This window comes from Macaca fascicularis, chromosome 14, assembly GCF_037993035.2.
Source record: "Macaca fascicularis isolate 582-1 chromosome 14, T2T-MFA8v1.1".
NCBI classification, from domain to species: domain Eukaryota; kingdom Metazoa; phylum Chordata; class Mammalia; order Primates; family Cercopithecidae; genus Macaca; species Macaca fascicularis.
In genome coordinates, this window is record NC_088388.1 from 12,157,759 (window position 1) to 12,172,322 (window position 14,564).

Here is a 14,564-nt window from a genome sequence, read left to right on the forward strand (position 1 = left end):
CAACTGGTGGAGTTGTACTGGGGGGCCAGATGGGCTTCCTTTCCTCACATTTACACAGTCCCCAACCTCCCCCATCGCATTTCATGCTGGTGTAAGCCCTGAGCACCCCTCATTCACTCCACAAACTGCAGACATAAAGACAGCAAGGCCTCTCTGTCTTTGAATGGAAGCAGACATCCCAAACAAAAGCCTTCCGTACCAGATAAGAGAATGAAGCAAGACCTCTGGAGAGTACAGTGGCCTTGATATCTGTCAAAGGTTGATGGAAATGGAACCAAGAAAATTATTTTTTCAGAAATGGATTAACACACCATATAGATAACTTCAATGAACATTTATAAAGGGTGTGGAGCTCCAAGCAGGGAGTGATATCTGAAAGGCAGAACCAGGGAATATCTCAGAGAGGAGCCTTTGAAGGTTCAGGCCCTAAAAGGCAGCACGTGTGGGTGGCCTGTGTAGGGTGGCTGAGAAGTATGGACAGGCCAGGGCCTGGGGTCCCCAGTGGCTCCCAGCACAACACTAGCCAGGGTAGGTCCTGAAAACACATAAAAACGTTGTGTTGAAGACACAAATGAATGAATGAAGTTCAAAGAATGGCTCCGGTGAGACCAGCGGTAGATGGGGCTCAGATTGGGCAAAAAGCCCCAGCTGCCTCAGTAAGGGGTAAGAATGGAGGACTTGACCATGGAGGGGGCTTGGACATCCATAAAGCAGGTGTGCTATGATCAGATCCATAATGTAGAGAGAGAACTTCAGAGGCTGGGGCTGGACTGGGATGTAAGGGAGAAACTGGGGAACAGCAATGAGTTCAAAGATGAGGGCAGTGCTCAAGGAGAGGGGAGGGGAGGCCTGAATTAAAAGAGAACTTTAGGCCGGGCGGGGTGGCTCACGCCTGTAATTCCAGCACTTTGGGAGGCCGAGGCGGGTGGATCACAAGGTCAGGAGATTGAGACCATCCTGACTAACACAGTGAAACCCCACCTCTACTAAAAATACAAAAAAATTAGCCGGGCGCTGTGGCGGGCGCCTGTAGTCCCAGCTACTCAGGAGGCTGAGGCAGGAGAATGGCGGGAACCCAGGACGCGGAGCTTGCAGTGAGCTGAGATTGCGCCACTGCCCTCCAGCCTAGGCAACAGGGCGAGACTCCGTCTCAAAAAAAAAAAAGATAGAACTTTAGGGGGCTGACCCCACACCGGACACTGCCATGTGCCTCCCTGCCCTCTAATTTTTTAATTTTTTGTACAGACAGTGTCTCATTACGTTGCCCAAGCTGGTCTTGAAATCCTGCTCTTGTCTTATTTCTTGCACTCTCTACTTGGAGAGACTGATGAGACTGTCCAGAGACAGTCTGCCCAGAGAAAACCTCATAGTATCCATACAACCCCAAAGTCGCTTGGGAAAAGGGGTGATCTCAGAGCAGAACGAGGTTCCCATGGCTTCCTCCTGCCCCACAGAATCCTCCCACCCTCCATCCCCAAGCAGCACCAAGGACTGCAGCTTCCTGGGGATCTTGCCAGGACCTTGTTGTGACCATCGTACTGTACTTGATCAGGGACAAAAGAGACTGGCCTGGGTGGCTTGGAGCCCAGACTCTTTCAGGCAGCCAAGTGGGTGAAAGGCTGGGCTGGGTGGGGGTGGTGCTTTGGGAGACGGGGCCTGGTGCGCTGGAGCCCATGCCACCAATCCCCACTGAATGGGTGAGGGAGGCTTTCCATCTTGTCCTCACAAGGAGTCTGAGGTCTGTTGGGGGACTCGCAGGGTCATGGGAGCAAAGACACTGGCTGATTAGAGGCAGAGTGAAAGTGAAAGGCATCCTTCAGCCACCCAGCAGCCAGCAGGGGAACGAGAGGGACTGTGACACTGACACGGAGCACCTGGTGGGCAAAGGAGCAGCAGAATACCTTTCCTGGCCTCTTCCTTCTCTTCTTTCCTTGGATAATAAATCATCTTTATCAACCAATCGTTAAAAAAATCTGAGTTGTGTCCTTCTCAAGCCATCACCCCTATCTATCGCAGTCAATTCATTGTCAAATTTTGTGAATAAATAGCTCTCTCTGGCTCTTTTTTCCCCTCCCTCCCTCCCTCCCTTCCTTTCTTCCTTCCTTTCTTCCTTCCTTCCTTCTTTCCTTCCAGTCAGGGTCTTGCTCTGTCACCCAGGGTGACTGCAGTAGCACAATCACAGCTCACTGCAGCCTCGACCTCCCAGGCTCAAGCGATCCTCCCACCTCAGCTTCCCTGGTAACTGGGACTACAGGCACGCACCATCATGCCTGGTTAATTTTTTAAGTTTTTGTAAACACAGGGTCTCGCTATGTTGACCAGGCTGGTCTTGGACTTCTGGACTCAAAGAATCCTCCCACCTTGGCCTCCCAAAGTGTTGGCGTGAGCCACTGTGCCTGGCCTCTGGGTCTACTTTCTGTCCCATCCATTTCTCAGATCATTGCAGTCTTCTCTGATTCTAATAGTAAAGATAACCATCCTTCTGATGGGCTTATCAATTTAGGTGTGCAAAGGACTTTCAAATAATGGACAAAAGCATTTGCATGCTGTCCGGGGCCGAGGAAGCATTCAGTAGGTGGTGATTCTTATCCTTCTTCCTCCTAGCTTCATCCTCATGACAAGGCATAAGGTAGGTATTGTTACTGTGTCTTTCCAGATGAAGACATGGGCGCTCATGGAGATAAGTCTGGCCCCTCCATCTGCCCATGATAGATTGAGTCTTGAAACACAAACCCCAGACCCTGAAGGCAGCCCTCTTGGCCTGCTCCCATCAAGCCTTCTGGAACCCTTTCTCAAAGGTCAGCAAATCCAGCTGTGCCTTCTCAGACCTCTTCGAGGCATCCAGCGGGCTGATGTCCTGAAATGCCATGCTTTCAGATTCTCTGACAATACACAGTTCCCAGTTTGCTGCTGGACCACCCCCTTCCTGCCTCCTCCATTTGTTTCCCCTCCCTCTCCTCCTCCTCCTCCTTCCCCTTCTCCTCCTCCTCCTCCCCCCTCCTCCTCCCCCCTCCTCCTCTCCCCTCCTCCTCCCCCTCCTCCTCCTCCCCCTTCTCCTCATCTCCCTCTTCCTCCTCCTCCCCTTCCTCCTCTTCCTCCTCCCCTCCAAATGCTCCGGGCCCTTGACTCACTCGGCATTTTCTCCTTTTGGGAGATGACTGTGTCTCAAATGGACATCCACAGACCTTTCCCAGGGCCAGAGCAGATTTCTAGTCAGCTCTTGCACATGCAAAACTGAGTTTCCTGCTAGCAGCTCAAAGACAATACAGCCTCCTCAGGGCAAGGGAGAAGTCGCACCAGATGTGCTCTGGGACCTATCCAGGTCCAACCCTCACCGTTTCTGGCCCCAAACTGAGGTCATCATCGTCCCTTCAAAAAACCGCCTCTTCTTTTAACTCCTTCATTTCTATTCACGATACCACTGTTCCTCCTGTGATTTGGTCTCAGAATTCCAGAATGTCTTTTGCTGCTTCTCATCTCCCACTGCCCACCCTTAAAAAAAAATTGTGTTCAGCAGACTGTACCCCCAGTGGTGTTTTCTTCTGCCTCTGCTGCTGCCTGCACTGGCCAAGGCTCCCTGGCAGACAGCTGTTGCACACACTGCTGCAGGGCCATCTCGCTGAGGCCAGATCTCACTGCACCCAAATTTTCAGTGGTTTCTTGTGGCCTAGAGAACTCAGTAGGGATGGGGGAGGAAGGAAAATACACAGGAGAATTGCCACAGAAGCAGGGGCACTGATTTTGCCCAGCCCTGATGGCTCCTGAAGACCCCTTGGGGAAAGAGCCCTATAACAGAAACTCAAAGACATAAACTCTAGTCCTGGCTCTGCAGCCACCCAGCTTTGAGATCAGTTTCATGTCTGGTCAAATCAGTTGATTAGATCAGATGCTAAGTTGTGGCCAGCTCCAACATCATAAATATGCATAGATGTCATATATATAGATAGGTGAGGGAAGCATTTAACTTGCATCGTATCAATTTTAAAAGTGCTTTTTCTATCAGTTATTTCAAATGATTGTCACAATAGCCCTTTGAGGCAAGCAGGATGTGTATGTTTCTCTTTTTTACAAATGGGGAAACAGCATTGAACAGGTTAAATGAGTAGCCAGAAGTAAGCCTAGTTAGAGAACAGAGTATACTTTGGAATCAGACCTAAAAAGTCAAACTCCAATGACTTAACTTTGCAGAGCTTCAATTTCCCTGATGTAAAATGGGGATCATAAAGTAGTGCCCACTTCTCCATATGTTGCCTTCTTTGGGTCACACCACATTTGGGCACCAGCAGTGAGAGTCAGCCATGCTGCAAACCAAAGGCTGGGAGGTAGGGGCTGGACACTAGCTTGGTAAGACCCTGAGAGGGTCTCTCAACCTGAGACCCTCAACCCAAGAGGTTCTCTCAACCCTATCCCAGGCAAATTGTGGCCTCCTAATGCTGCATCTCTCAGCAAACACTAAGGTGAGAGGAGGGGGCCCAGACACAGCATAGGAGGACCACAGGGGGATCCCCCAGGATCCAGACTCTGAGACCCTTTGGAGCTCTTTGACCCAGTAAGCATCACCCTCCAATGCTTGCATTTGCTTGTGGTATTGGATCAGGTCTTATCATGCATATTTGTCTTGGCTGTTATCACTAAGGCACTGACCTCAGCTCTGAGAGAGGACAGATGTCTTCTGAGTCAAGTTGGTGTATGGCCAACTTTGAGAGGCTGGGGAGGGGCAGAGGAGATGCCACCAAGGAAAGAGAGCCTGTGGCAGCTAGGGGGGCAGCGCTGAAGCAGAGGGGGAATGTGGTCAAGGTGCCAGCAGGGCAGGAGCCCTCGAAAATACATAGCCGGAGGCACAGGCCAAGAGACCACAGGGTAGGAGTGCTGTACCTTGGGGCAGAGAGCAGCCTGGCAACTCTCTGGCTTTACCTTAAGACAGGGAAACTGAGGCCCAGAGATTGGCTTATCCAAAGTCACACAGAAGGAAATCTGAGAGGTTTCCTATTTCTAAGACTAGGATGGTCTAGACATCCGGATCCACCCTCTCACCAAAAACACATACAAAACCTCAATAAAATAAAGCATCACTGAAATGCAGCAGTCACTGACCAATTGCTTCATCTGTGCAAAGGTTTTTCAGATTTGGCTGACCTCTCTCTCTGATGAGCTAATGTGCTAATGAGCAACATCCTTTACCTTTGGGTCCTGCCCCCAAGGGAGATGACATCCTACCCTAGCACCACCACTTAATGTCGTTGGCCATCTCCATCTGAAGGCCAAGTCGAGCAGGGGGAAACCAGATGACAGCGCACTGTGGTAAGAAGGATGCCACATGGGGACAGGATAGGCTCAAGTTCACTGCCCTGGTTCTGTCTGCTTGGCTTTTCTGTTTCTTGTAAAGAAAATGGTTTTGAGTAGATAGCCTCTAAATTCCTCTCATCTGTGATTCTGCTTTCTCCAAGGGTGGTAGATTGCTTCAAGCCCAAGGCACCACCTCCTTTGTTCCAAGGTGGCCAACCTTCGGCGGTCAGTGTGCGCAGGAGTCAGCCCGCTCCAGTGCTGGCTACTAGAAGGAACCTCCTGCAGTCTGGAGGTCTCTGAGTCATCTGGGAATCCTGTCTGGACAGGCACTGGCAGACTGGCAAACACTAGAGACCTTCCTGCCTGTAGGAGTCTGTCCCGGAGTCAGGAGTAAAAGAGGCTGCTGGTGTCACCTCTCCTCACCTCCTGTCCCAGGCCCTGACATTGGGTGTGGCACAGGGAGGGGCTTCCTCATCCATCTCTGCCATTGCTCTAAGCCCTCAGTGTCATACCTACACCTCTCACGCCCTCAAAGATATCCTCCAGGTCTGCCAAGTCAACTCCTCCCCCTAATTGTCTCAAAAGTATATTTTCTCTCACCAGCCCTAGGCACTGCCCAGGTCCAGCCATCTGCATGTTCCTGCCAGAGTTCTGCACCCAGCATTTAAGAGCCTTGGTGGTCTGGCACCTACCTCACTTTCCTGGCTCTATTCTTTCCTCCAGTCATCCTTCCCTCCGGCCATGCAGGGTGGGTCCCCGTTTCCCACGAACGGCCATGGCCTGCCAGTCCTCCTGGCCCTTGGTCCGTGCTTATCTCCTGGCCAGAGTGCCCTTCCTCACCTTGGCTGCCTGCAACTCCAATTCCACCTTAAGATCCCCCTAGTGACTGGCCTCCACTGTGGCAAAGTCAGGAGTCCTCTCTTTTGGGCTCCCAAAGCACTTCTTATATACACAGCATCAAATTACGTGTGCATCTACCTCCACCAGCCAGCCTGGAAGTTCCCTGTGAGAAGAAGCGGAGTCTGATCAGCATGGAGTCTTTGGTGTGGGTCACGTGCTGGATGCTTATTAAACACGTGTGGAATTCAACTCTAAAGAGAGCTCTGGGGAAAGTCTGAGCCACAGGCCTCACACCTGAGCAGTGGGTGTGTCCTCTGTGGTGACCCTGTGGCTGGGCTGAGCTTCCACTCCAGTAAAGCTGAGCTTCCGGAAGTAAACATGGTGCAGTGGAGCCCCCTCCACTCACCCCACATTACATTCCAGTTTTGCCTCTCAACTGCTTACTGCATGCCCCGGTACAAGTCACGTCATGCATTCATTCATTCATTCATTCATGTGTTCGTTCAGCATTTAATGGGCATCGGGGTGGCTTCATAGTGTGTCTACTTAGCTAAGCTGAACTACATTGCCCAGAATTCCCTTGCCCAGAGGGTCATGGGCTGGGGTGGCGGGGGGTGGCCAGGAGAAAAACGTGCACAAGATTTGGAAAGTGGAAGGGGAGCACAGCTGTTTTTGCTGTGCTCTGAAGCTGTGCAGGGCAGGCGCGCGGCGGCACCTCCCCCACGCTGTTGCTGAACGCTGGCTTACCTTGTTGGCCCAGGGCAGCTGCGGGGCCTGCAGGTCATCCAGCTCCTGGACCAGGTGTGTGGCTCTGGAGTGAAAATCCCCAGTTTGTCCCTCAGGGCCCTGGCATCATGGAGATTGCAGGTGGTGAGAGCTAGATACCATTCCAGTTTGTTCTTTGTCTTTCCCCCTTCACATCCAGCCTCTCTCCCTGAGCCACACCAGCTGACCTCAGGCCCAGCAGAGACACAGAGATAACCCCTTACATAGATTAACCAACCAGCTCCCACCACTGAAGAGTTCTGAAACCTGGAGAAACTCCTTATTCTCTATGGCTCACTGGAGTTCGGCTTCTGATGGAACCCCAGTGGATCCTCTGTGACAGGCACCCTCCTTGTCCATGGAGATAGGAAAATAAGCAAGACATGACCTCCCTGGGCCTCAGGTTCCTCACTTTTACAATGAGGGTGGAGGGGCAATTGGATGATTCATCCCTAAAGTTCCCAGCTGCTCTGTCGAGGGTGTGATTGAACAAGCCCCCAAGTGAAAGGCACACGGAGCCACCGTTTGCACACCTATGGCTTAGGAAACTGCTACTCCCGGGACAGAACACCAAGAGTCCAGAAGCCACCCAGAGTCCGGGCACAGTGGCTCATACCTATAATCCCAGCACTTTGAGAGGCCGAGGCAGGCAGATCACCTGAGGTTAGGAATTCCAAACCTGCCTGGCCAACACGGTGAAACCCCGTCTCTACTAAAAATACAAAAATTAGCTAGGTGTGGTGGCAGGTGCCTGTAATTCCAGCTACTCAGGAGGCTGAAGCAGGAGAATCACCTGAACCTGGGAGGTGGAGGTTGCAGTGAGATCACACCACTGCACTCCACCCTGGGCAGCAAAGTCAGACTCCAAAAAAAAAAAAAAAGGAGAAGCCACCCAGGAGCCAGGCTTTGATGACCTTGAGGCTGTGTCTGCCCCGGACAGAAGAGAGACCTTTGGGCTCTGACCACCTGTTAGTTTGGCCAAACCACCACTTGTTATTTTTCTTTCTGTTAATCCTGAGGTCAAAGACCTTCCATGCTCTGTGCAGGAAGTGGGAGGTTTGCAACCTCTACACTGTGCTTTTTAAACTATCAGTAGTGAAGGAATAGCTTATTAAAAAGAAAAATCCAATCTGTCACAGACTGACACTCATAAAATACAATAAAAATGAGTCATTAGAAAAATAAAATGAAAAAAAGAAATACCTGAACCCAGATTTTTTTTTTTTTTTTGACAGAGTTTTCTCTTGTTTCCCAGGTTGAAGTGCAGTGGCGCGATCTCAGCTCACCGCAACCTCCATCTCCTGGGTTCAAGCAATTCTCCTGCCTCAGCCTCACGAGTAGCTGAGATTACAGGTGTGTGCCACCGCACCCGGCTAATTTTGTATTTTTAGTAGAGGCAGGGTTTCTCCAGGTTGGACAGGCTGATCTCAAACTCCTGACTTCAGGTGATCCACCAGCCTTGGCCTCCCAAAGTGCTGGGATTCCAGGCATTGGCCACCATGCCTAGCCCCAGATTTTTTTAAAAATTGGAGCTAATAGGCATAAAATTACACCATCAAACTGCTAGAAACATTTCTAACTGCTTACTCCCAATTCCTGCACTTACCTCATCATGAACTGGCCACGAACAATCTGTGGAAAGTGCTGATGTGTGGACCACACCCCAAGTAGGACGTACCGGGGGCGACCATGGCTCCCTGATGTGTAGGCACTGCGGATGAGGTTTCTTGCATTCTAGTGCAGAACAAAGAACATAGGCCTTAGCCTCTTACTGTGTGACCTTGCTCCAAGACCAAACCTCTCTGGGTCTCCAGTTTGACATCTGTAAAGCGGGGCACTGGTGGACCGCTGGTGATGTGATAGCACATTGTACATGGTTTCCATCATGTGGTGAAGACCAGTTGAGTCTACACTGGGAACTGGCCGTGGCTGCTGATTGGTGGTTGGTAAAAGGGCTCTGCAAGGAACATATTTTGGGGGTCCCGGAAGCAGGGATGGAGAAGGATCATTGTCATATCTTTGTGAGACTAAGGAAGGCCACCCATGCTTTCTCCAGGCCCGGAGACACAGAAGGGGACAGAGCAGAGAAGGGAATGTGCCTCCTTTCTGGGAGATGCAGAGCACAATTTGGGGCAGTGAGGTCTACAGGAACCTTATGCCTTTAGCGCATCAAAGCTTCTGCTACTTTGGGAATGTGGACAGGCTGGCAAGTATGGGGTCTTCTGCAGTGCTTGCTAGTGGGGACAGCTGTGAGGCACGTTCTTAAAGGAGACCACAGTGGGCAGGTTGGTGAACCCAGATAAGATACTCTCTGCGGGCCCCCGTTATAACTGGGGGAGCCTTTAAACTACAGTATGCCTTCTCAGTGGGGCAGTATCACCCCCAGAGGGGTGAAAAAGTCTTGTTCTTTTAATATATGAAACACAGATATGCATACAATATGTAAACATATATGGCATATCCATGGCTTCAACATTTCAAAGGGGTGGTTGCAATTAAGGAGGAAAATTTCTAAAATGGCTTCTTAGGGGTAAAATAATGGAAAAAGCATTTAGACACACTAACCTAGAAGGTCTAAAGTCCTGCTCTTATGTGAACAGATGCAACAAGCCAGTGAAATTCATTCACAGGTGCCACTGTGAGCTCAATGGCTCCCCGCCGGGTTGCTAAGACCCAGGGGTATCCAAATTGTGTTATTTGTAACAAAAAACCCCAAACTCCCGACTCCCTGCAAACAGGGACACCACAGGAGTCTGCAGTCTCTCCTCTGCCCACTGTGCTTCCGTACCAGGCTGGTCTCTTCCAAAGCCCCGATCTGTCCACAGGTTGCTCCTTGGCTTACTGTTACCTCTGAGTCATCTTAAGAAGCTACCAGTTCACTCCAGGCGCTGAATGAGAGGATCCAGGAGGTTTAGTACAGATTGTGTTTAGCCCTAAGGAGCAAATCCCGTGTCTGATTGTGTCAGCTTCCAGAACAGTACTCCAAGCCTATGGCTGTTCTGGACACATTCACTGAATGGGGATCTCTTCCCTTTCTGGCCCCTGTCTCAATGGTCCCCATAGAGAGCCTGGCAGCCGTGGCACCAGCGACCTTCTTTTCCCTCTCCACTCCTCTCTTGTAGCCTCCTGATGATCCTCCGGCTTCCACTCTTAGCCTGCTCCATTCAGTTTGAGTGACCTTAAAATATAGGTTGGGTCCTGTCATTTCCTGGCTTAAAACTTTCCCATTGTACTTAGAGTAGTCCTAATGCCTCACGTCAAGGCTGCTTGATGGTTTTGAAAAGTCAAGTTCTTTCCTGTTTCATGGCCCTTGCCTAAACTGTTGCCTCTCCCCAAAATGTCCCTCCTCTCCCGAACTCATATCTGGCTCAAAAGTCATATCTCAGGTGAGTTTTCCCTAACCGCCCTGACCACTTTTTATTTTCTGCCACCCTGTTTGTTCTCTTCATACATACATTTGTTTGCTGATGGATTTATTGTCTTTCTTCCCACTAGAAAGGCTGGAAACTTCCTGAGGGCAGAACCCAGTCTATCTCGCTCACTGCTGTATACTCAGCCCCTTGCAGAGAGCCCAGGACATAGAAGGCATTCAATAATTAGTTGTTGGATGAGTAAATGTATGCATGAGCAAACATTGTGCTGCAGGAAGGAGCGGGCTGGTGTGAACGTACATGGGACTGGTCAAGGAACTGGAAGACTGACCCTCACTGGGCCTGCCACCCACACCCAAACCCCAGCACTGCTATTAAGGATCCACATGGGCCTGTGACAAGAGGGGACTGAGGTCAGAGAGGGTGCAGCCCAATATCTTCCAAGGTATAGTCCCCAGGGACCCCGGGGGACTTCATATTTTTTTTTCTAATCCATGAGGCCTATTGGAAATTAACTCTGAGGTTAACTTTCAAGTTTCTACCGCCTCCTTGGTAGACCTGCTCTATAAGCGGGTAGGAAGGGTGGTTCCTCCTCTGCCTGCCCTAGTGAATATGTTCTAAAGGCTGGACAGGAAGGAAGAGAAGGCTTAGTCACCAATCTTACAGTGCCAGCAATGTGAGCAACATCGATATTTTTCTAGGGTGCTTTTATTTTCAAGGAACTGTAATGACTTCTATACAATTTCCATGAAAAATGTCTCTTTCACTGACTCAGCCACGCTAATTCGTTGTGCTATTTGTAACGCCAGTGGGTTTATGTTTTCAAGGAATTGTCATGTTTCTAATCTTTCTGATTGACTTAGCTTAATCATCTACACCATTCTCTGGGGAAGAAAATAGAAAGAGTGTCAAATAACTTAGCGTATAGTAGAAATGTGCTTTACAGATTTTATCTCATTGATCAGTCACTATCTGAGAAGTAGGTTGTATTATTTCCATTGTACAGAAGAGGAAACATAGACTTGGAGACCATGAGTAATTTATCAAAACCACAAAGGTATTAACTGAAAAGCCATTAAGAGTTTTTCAAAAGAACAGGTTGTATTTTTCCGTCTTAAGGATGTGTGATAAAAGATTTGGATTAAATGCATATATCCACTGCGCAATCTATGATCAAGAGACATTTCCTTAGAGAAGATTCAATGTTAACAAAGTCAAATAACATCTGTTTATCAGCCAGCAAGTGAGTACTGGGAGATCTTGGCTGCAGGGAAGTGAGATTAGAGATCTTCCTGTGACACAGAATGAAAACTTCACTGGACCAGGAGGCCTGAGTTTAGGTCCAGTCTCATTTTTCACACATGATGTGCCTTTCACCATCCCCTTCACCTCTCTGAGCCTCAGTTTTTTCAACAATAAAGCAAAGAGGTTGAACTATATCTCACTAACAAAGTTTCTTCTTGCTCGAATGTTCTGTGAGTGAATCATTCATCTTCTCTAAGACTCAATTCAACCTTCCTGGACACAGCACCATATTTCCTGAATTATTTTCTGACTGGCTCTACCGTGTTTCCTGGCGGCAAATTGTGAAAATTCAAGGTCCCCATTCCCCTCTCTAGCAAATAAGTATTACCTCCACAGCCAGTATTCTTTCTTTCATGTTATTCAGATTTCACTGCTTCCCCCCCACCCTGCCTCCCCTTTCCTGCCGCCACCATGCTGGTCCAGGTTGTAATTGCTTTCCAATTGGTTTCTCCCTCAGTGTCAGCTCTGGCCCAGCTTGTGGATGCCACCAGACTGAGCTTATTAAGAGATTGCAAAACTGTTCTCTCTGTTCTAAACCCTCAGTGACATCTCTGAAGACATGGCCTTTCCCTCCAGTCCCTCCCAGGTCTAATCCCAATCCATTCTCAGTGCCCTCTTAACTAGTCCCTTGGAAACGTGACTTCTCCTGGCCTCTTTCCTTGTCCCTAAAAAAACAGAGAGTAGATAAAGTCCTGCTCAAAGTCCCCTTTGATTGAGAATCCCCTAACTCTACCATAGCCAGGCTCTCATTTGTCAGCTGGCCCTAGCATTTCCAGCCCCTTGCCTGCCTACTCACTATTCTGTCTGAAATGTCTTGGGAGCAACTGAGAGTGTGACTGGTAGAGAGTACGGAAGGTCTAGGCCCATGATCTGGGCTAGTTCTATGATTCTGGATATAGTGTTTAACTCCCTGAGCCTATCTCTTCAACTGTGAAAAAGGCAAAGCTATCCTTTTCCTGTCTCCTTTACAGATTTGTTGAGAAGATCAAATGAAGGAATGATTATAAAAGTAGCACTTCCTTCTTTCCTTCCAAAAGTATTAATGCTAGGCACCAGGCACTTTGCTGGGCATTAGGTATGTTGTGGTACACTGGGCAGATTTGGTCTCTGCGCTCAGGAAAAGTTTTCAGTGTAGACCAGAGCTATCCAATAACACTTTCTGGGAGGTAGAAATATAGTAGCCGCTAATCACAGGTGGCTACTGAGCACTTGAAACACAGCAAGTATGACAGGGTCTGAATCTTTAACTTTATTTATTTTTATTTTATTTTAATTTATTTTTTTGAGATGGAGTCTTGCTCTGTCACCCAGACTGGAGTGCAGTGGCACGATCTCGGCTCACTACAACCTCTGCCTCCCAGGTTCGAGCAATTCTCCTGTCTCAGCCTCCCAAGTAGCTGGGATTACAGGCCCGTGCCACCACACCCAGCTAATTTTTGTGTTTTTAGTAGAGAAGGGGTTTTGCCATGTTGGCCAGGCTGGTCTCAAACTCCTGACCTCAGGTGATCCACCCAAAAAACCCAAAGCGCTGGGATTATAGGCATGAGCCACCACACCCGGCCAACTTCGTTTAATTTTTAACTAATTTCATTTTAAATAAGCACACAGGGGTAGTGGCTGCTATATTGCATGGTGCAGGCCTGGACATTTAGTGAGTAAAAGAGGTATTAAAAACAAGTTAATGGAAAGTCCTAGCCAGAGCAATCAGGCAAGAGAAAAAAATGAAGGGCATCCAAATTGGAAAAGAAGAAGTCAAATGATCTGTCTGCTGATGATATGATCTTGTATATAGAAAATCCTAAAGACTGCTCCAAAAGGTTCTTAGATTTGATAAATGAATTCAGTAAAGTTTCAGGTTACAAAATCAATGTACACAAACCAGTAGCACTACTATAGACCCACAACAATCAAGCTGAGAATCAAACCAGGAACTCAATCGCTTTAACAACAGCTACCAAAAAAGTATCTAGGGATATACTTAACCAAGGAGGTGAAAGAGCTCTGTAAGGAGAACTACAAAACACTGCTGAAAGAAACCACAGATGACACAAACAAATGGAAAAACATTTCACGTTCATGGACTGGAAGGATCAACATCATGTAAATGACCATACTGCCTCAAAGCAATCTACAGATTCAACTCAAAGCAATCTACAGGTTCAACACAATTCCTATCAAAATACCAATTTCATTTTCCACAGAATTAGAAAAAAAAACCCTGAAATTCATATAGAACAACAACAACAAAAAAAGCCTGAACAGCCAAAGCAATCCTAAGCGAAAAGAACAAATTTGGAGGTATCACATTACTCGACTTCAAATTATACTACAAGGCTATAGTTACCAAGACAGAATGATACTGGTATAAGACACATAGACCAATGGAAGAGAATAGAGGATCCAGAAATACTTACAATCAACTTATCTTCAACAAAGCACACAAAAATATAGACTGGGGAAAGGACATCTTACTCAATCAGTGATGCTGGGAAAACCGGACAGTCACATGTAGAAAAATGAAACTGGATTCCTGTCTCTCACCACATACAAAAATTAACTCAAGATGGATTACAAACTTAAATCTAAGGCCTGAAATCATAAATATCCTAGAAGAAACCCCAGGAAAAACTCCTCTGGACATTGGCCTAGGCAAAGAAGTAGTGACTAAAGCCCCAAAAGCAAATGCAACAAAAACAAAAATAAATAAATGGGACTGAATTAAACTAAAAAGCCTGCAAACTAAACACAGCAAAACAAATGAGTAACAGAGTAAACAGACAACCTAAAGAGTAGGAGAAAGTATTTGCAAACTATGCATCTGACAAAGGACTAATATACAGAATCTACAAGGAACTCAAATCAGCAAGTGAAAAACAAATAATCCTATTTAAAAAGTGGACAAACGACATGAATAGACATTTCTCAAAAGAAGATATACAAATGTTAAACATATGAAAAATGCTCAACCTCACTAATCATAAGGGAAATGCCAATTAA

The 14,564-nt window shown here is 47.9% G+C and overlaps 1 protein-coding gene and 1 long non-coding RNA gene across 3 annotated transcripts in view; one reads left to right on the forward strand and one right to left on the reverse strand.

The window, feature by feature from the left end:
- The window catches only part of FADS2 (fatty acid desaturase 2), a 105,588-nt gene that overhangs the window by 41,602 nt on the left and 49,422 nt on the right, over positions 1-14,564 (reverse strand). The window contains exons 2-3 of one of the 2 annotated variants that reach the window (XM_074013446.1): positions 8,498-8,625; positions 6,874-6,972 (exon numbers count right to left, since the gene is read on the reverse strand). The exons of the other annotated variant lie outside the window; for it this stretch is intronic. The gene's annotated coding sequence lies outside the window, so the exon portion shown is untranslated. The remainder of the gene's footprint in view (positions 1-6,873; positions 6,973-8,497; positions 8,626-14,564) is intronic. 2 annotated transcript variants of the gene reach the window in all.
- The window catches only part of LOC135966995 (uncharacterized), a 53,307-nt gene that overhangs the window by 2,510 nt on the left and 36,233 nt on the right, over positions 1-14,564 (forward strand). The gene's annotated exons all lie outside the window — the stretch shown is intronic.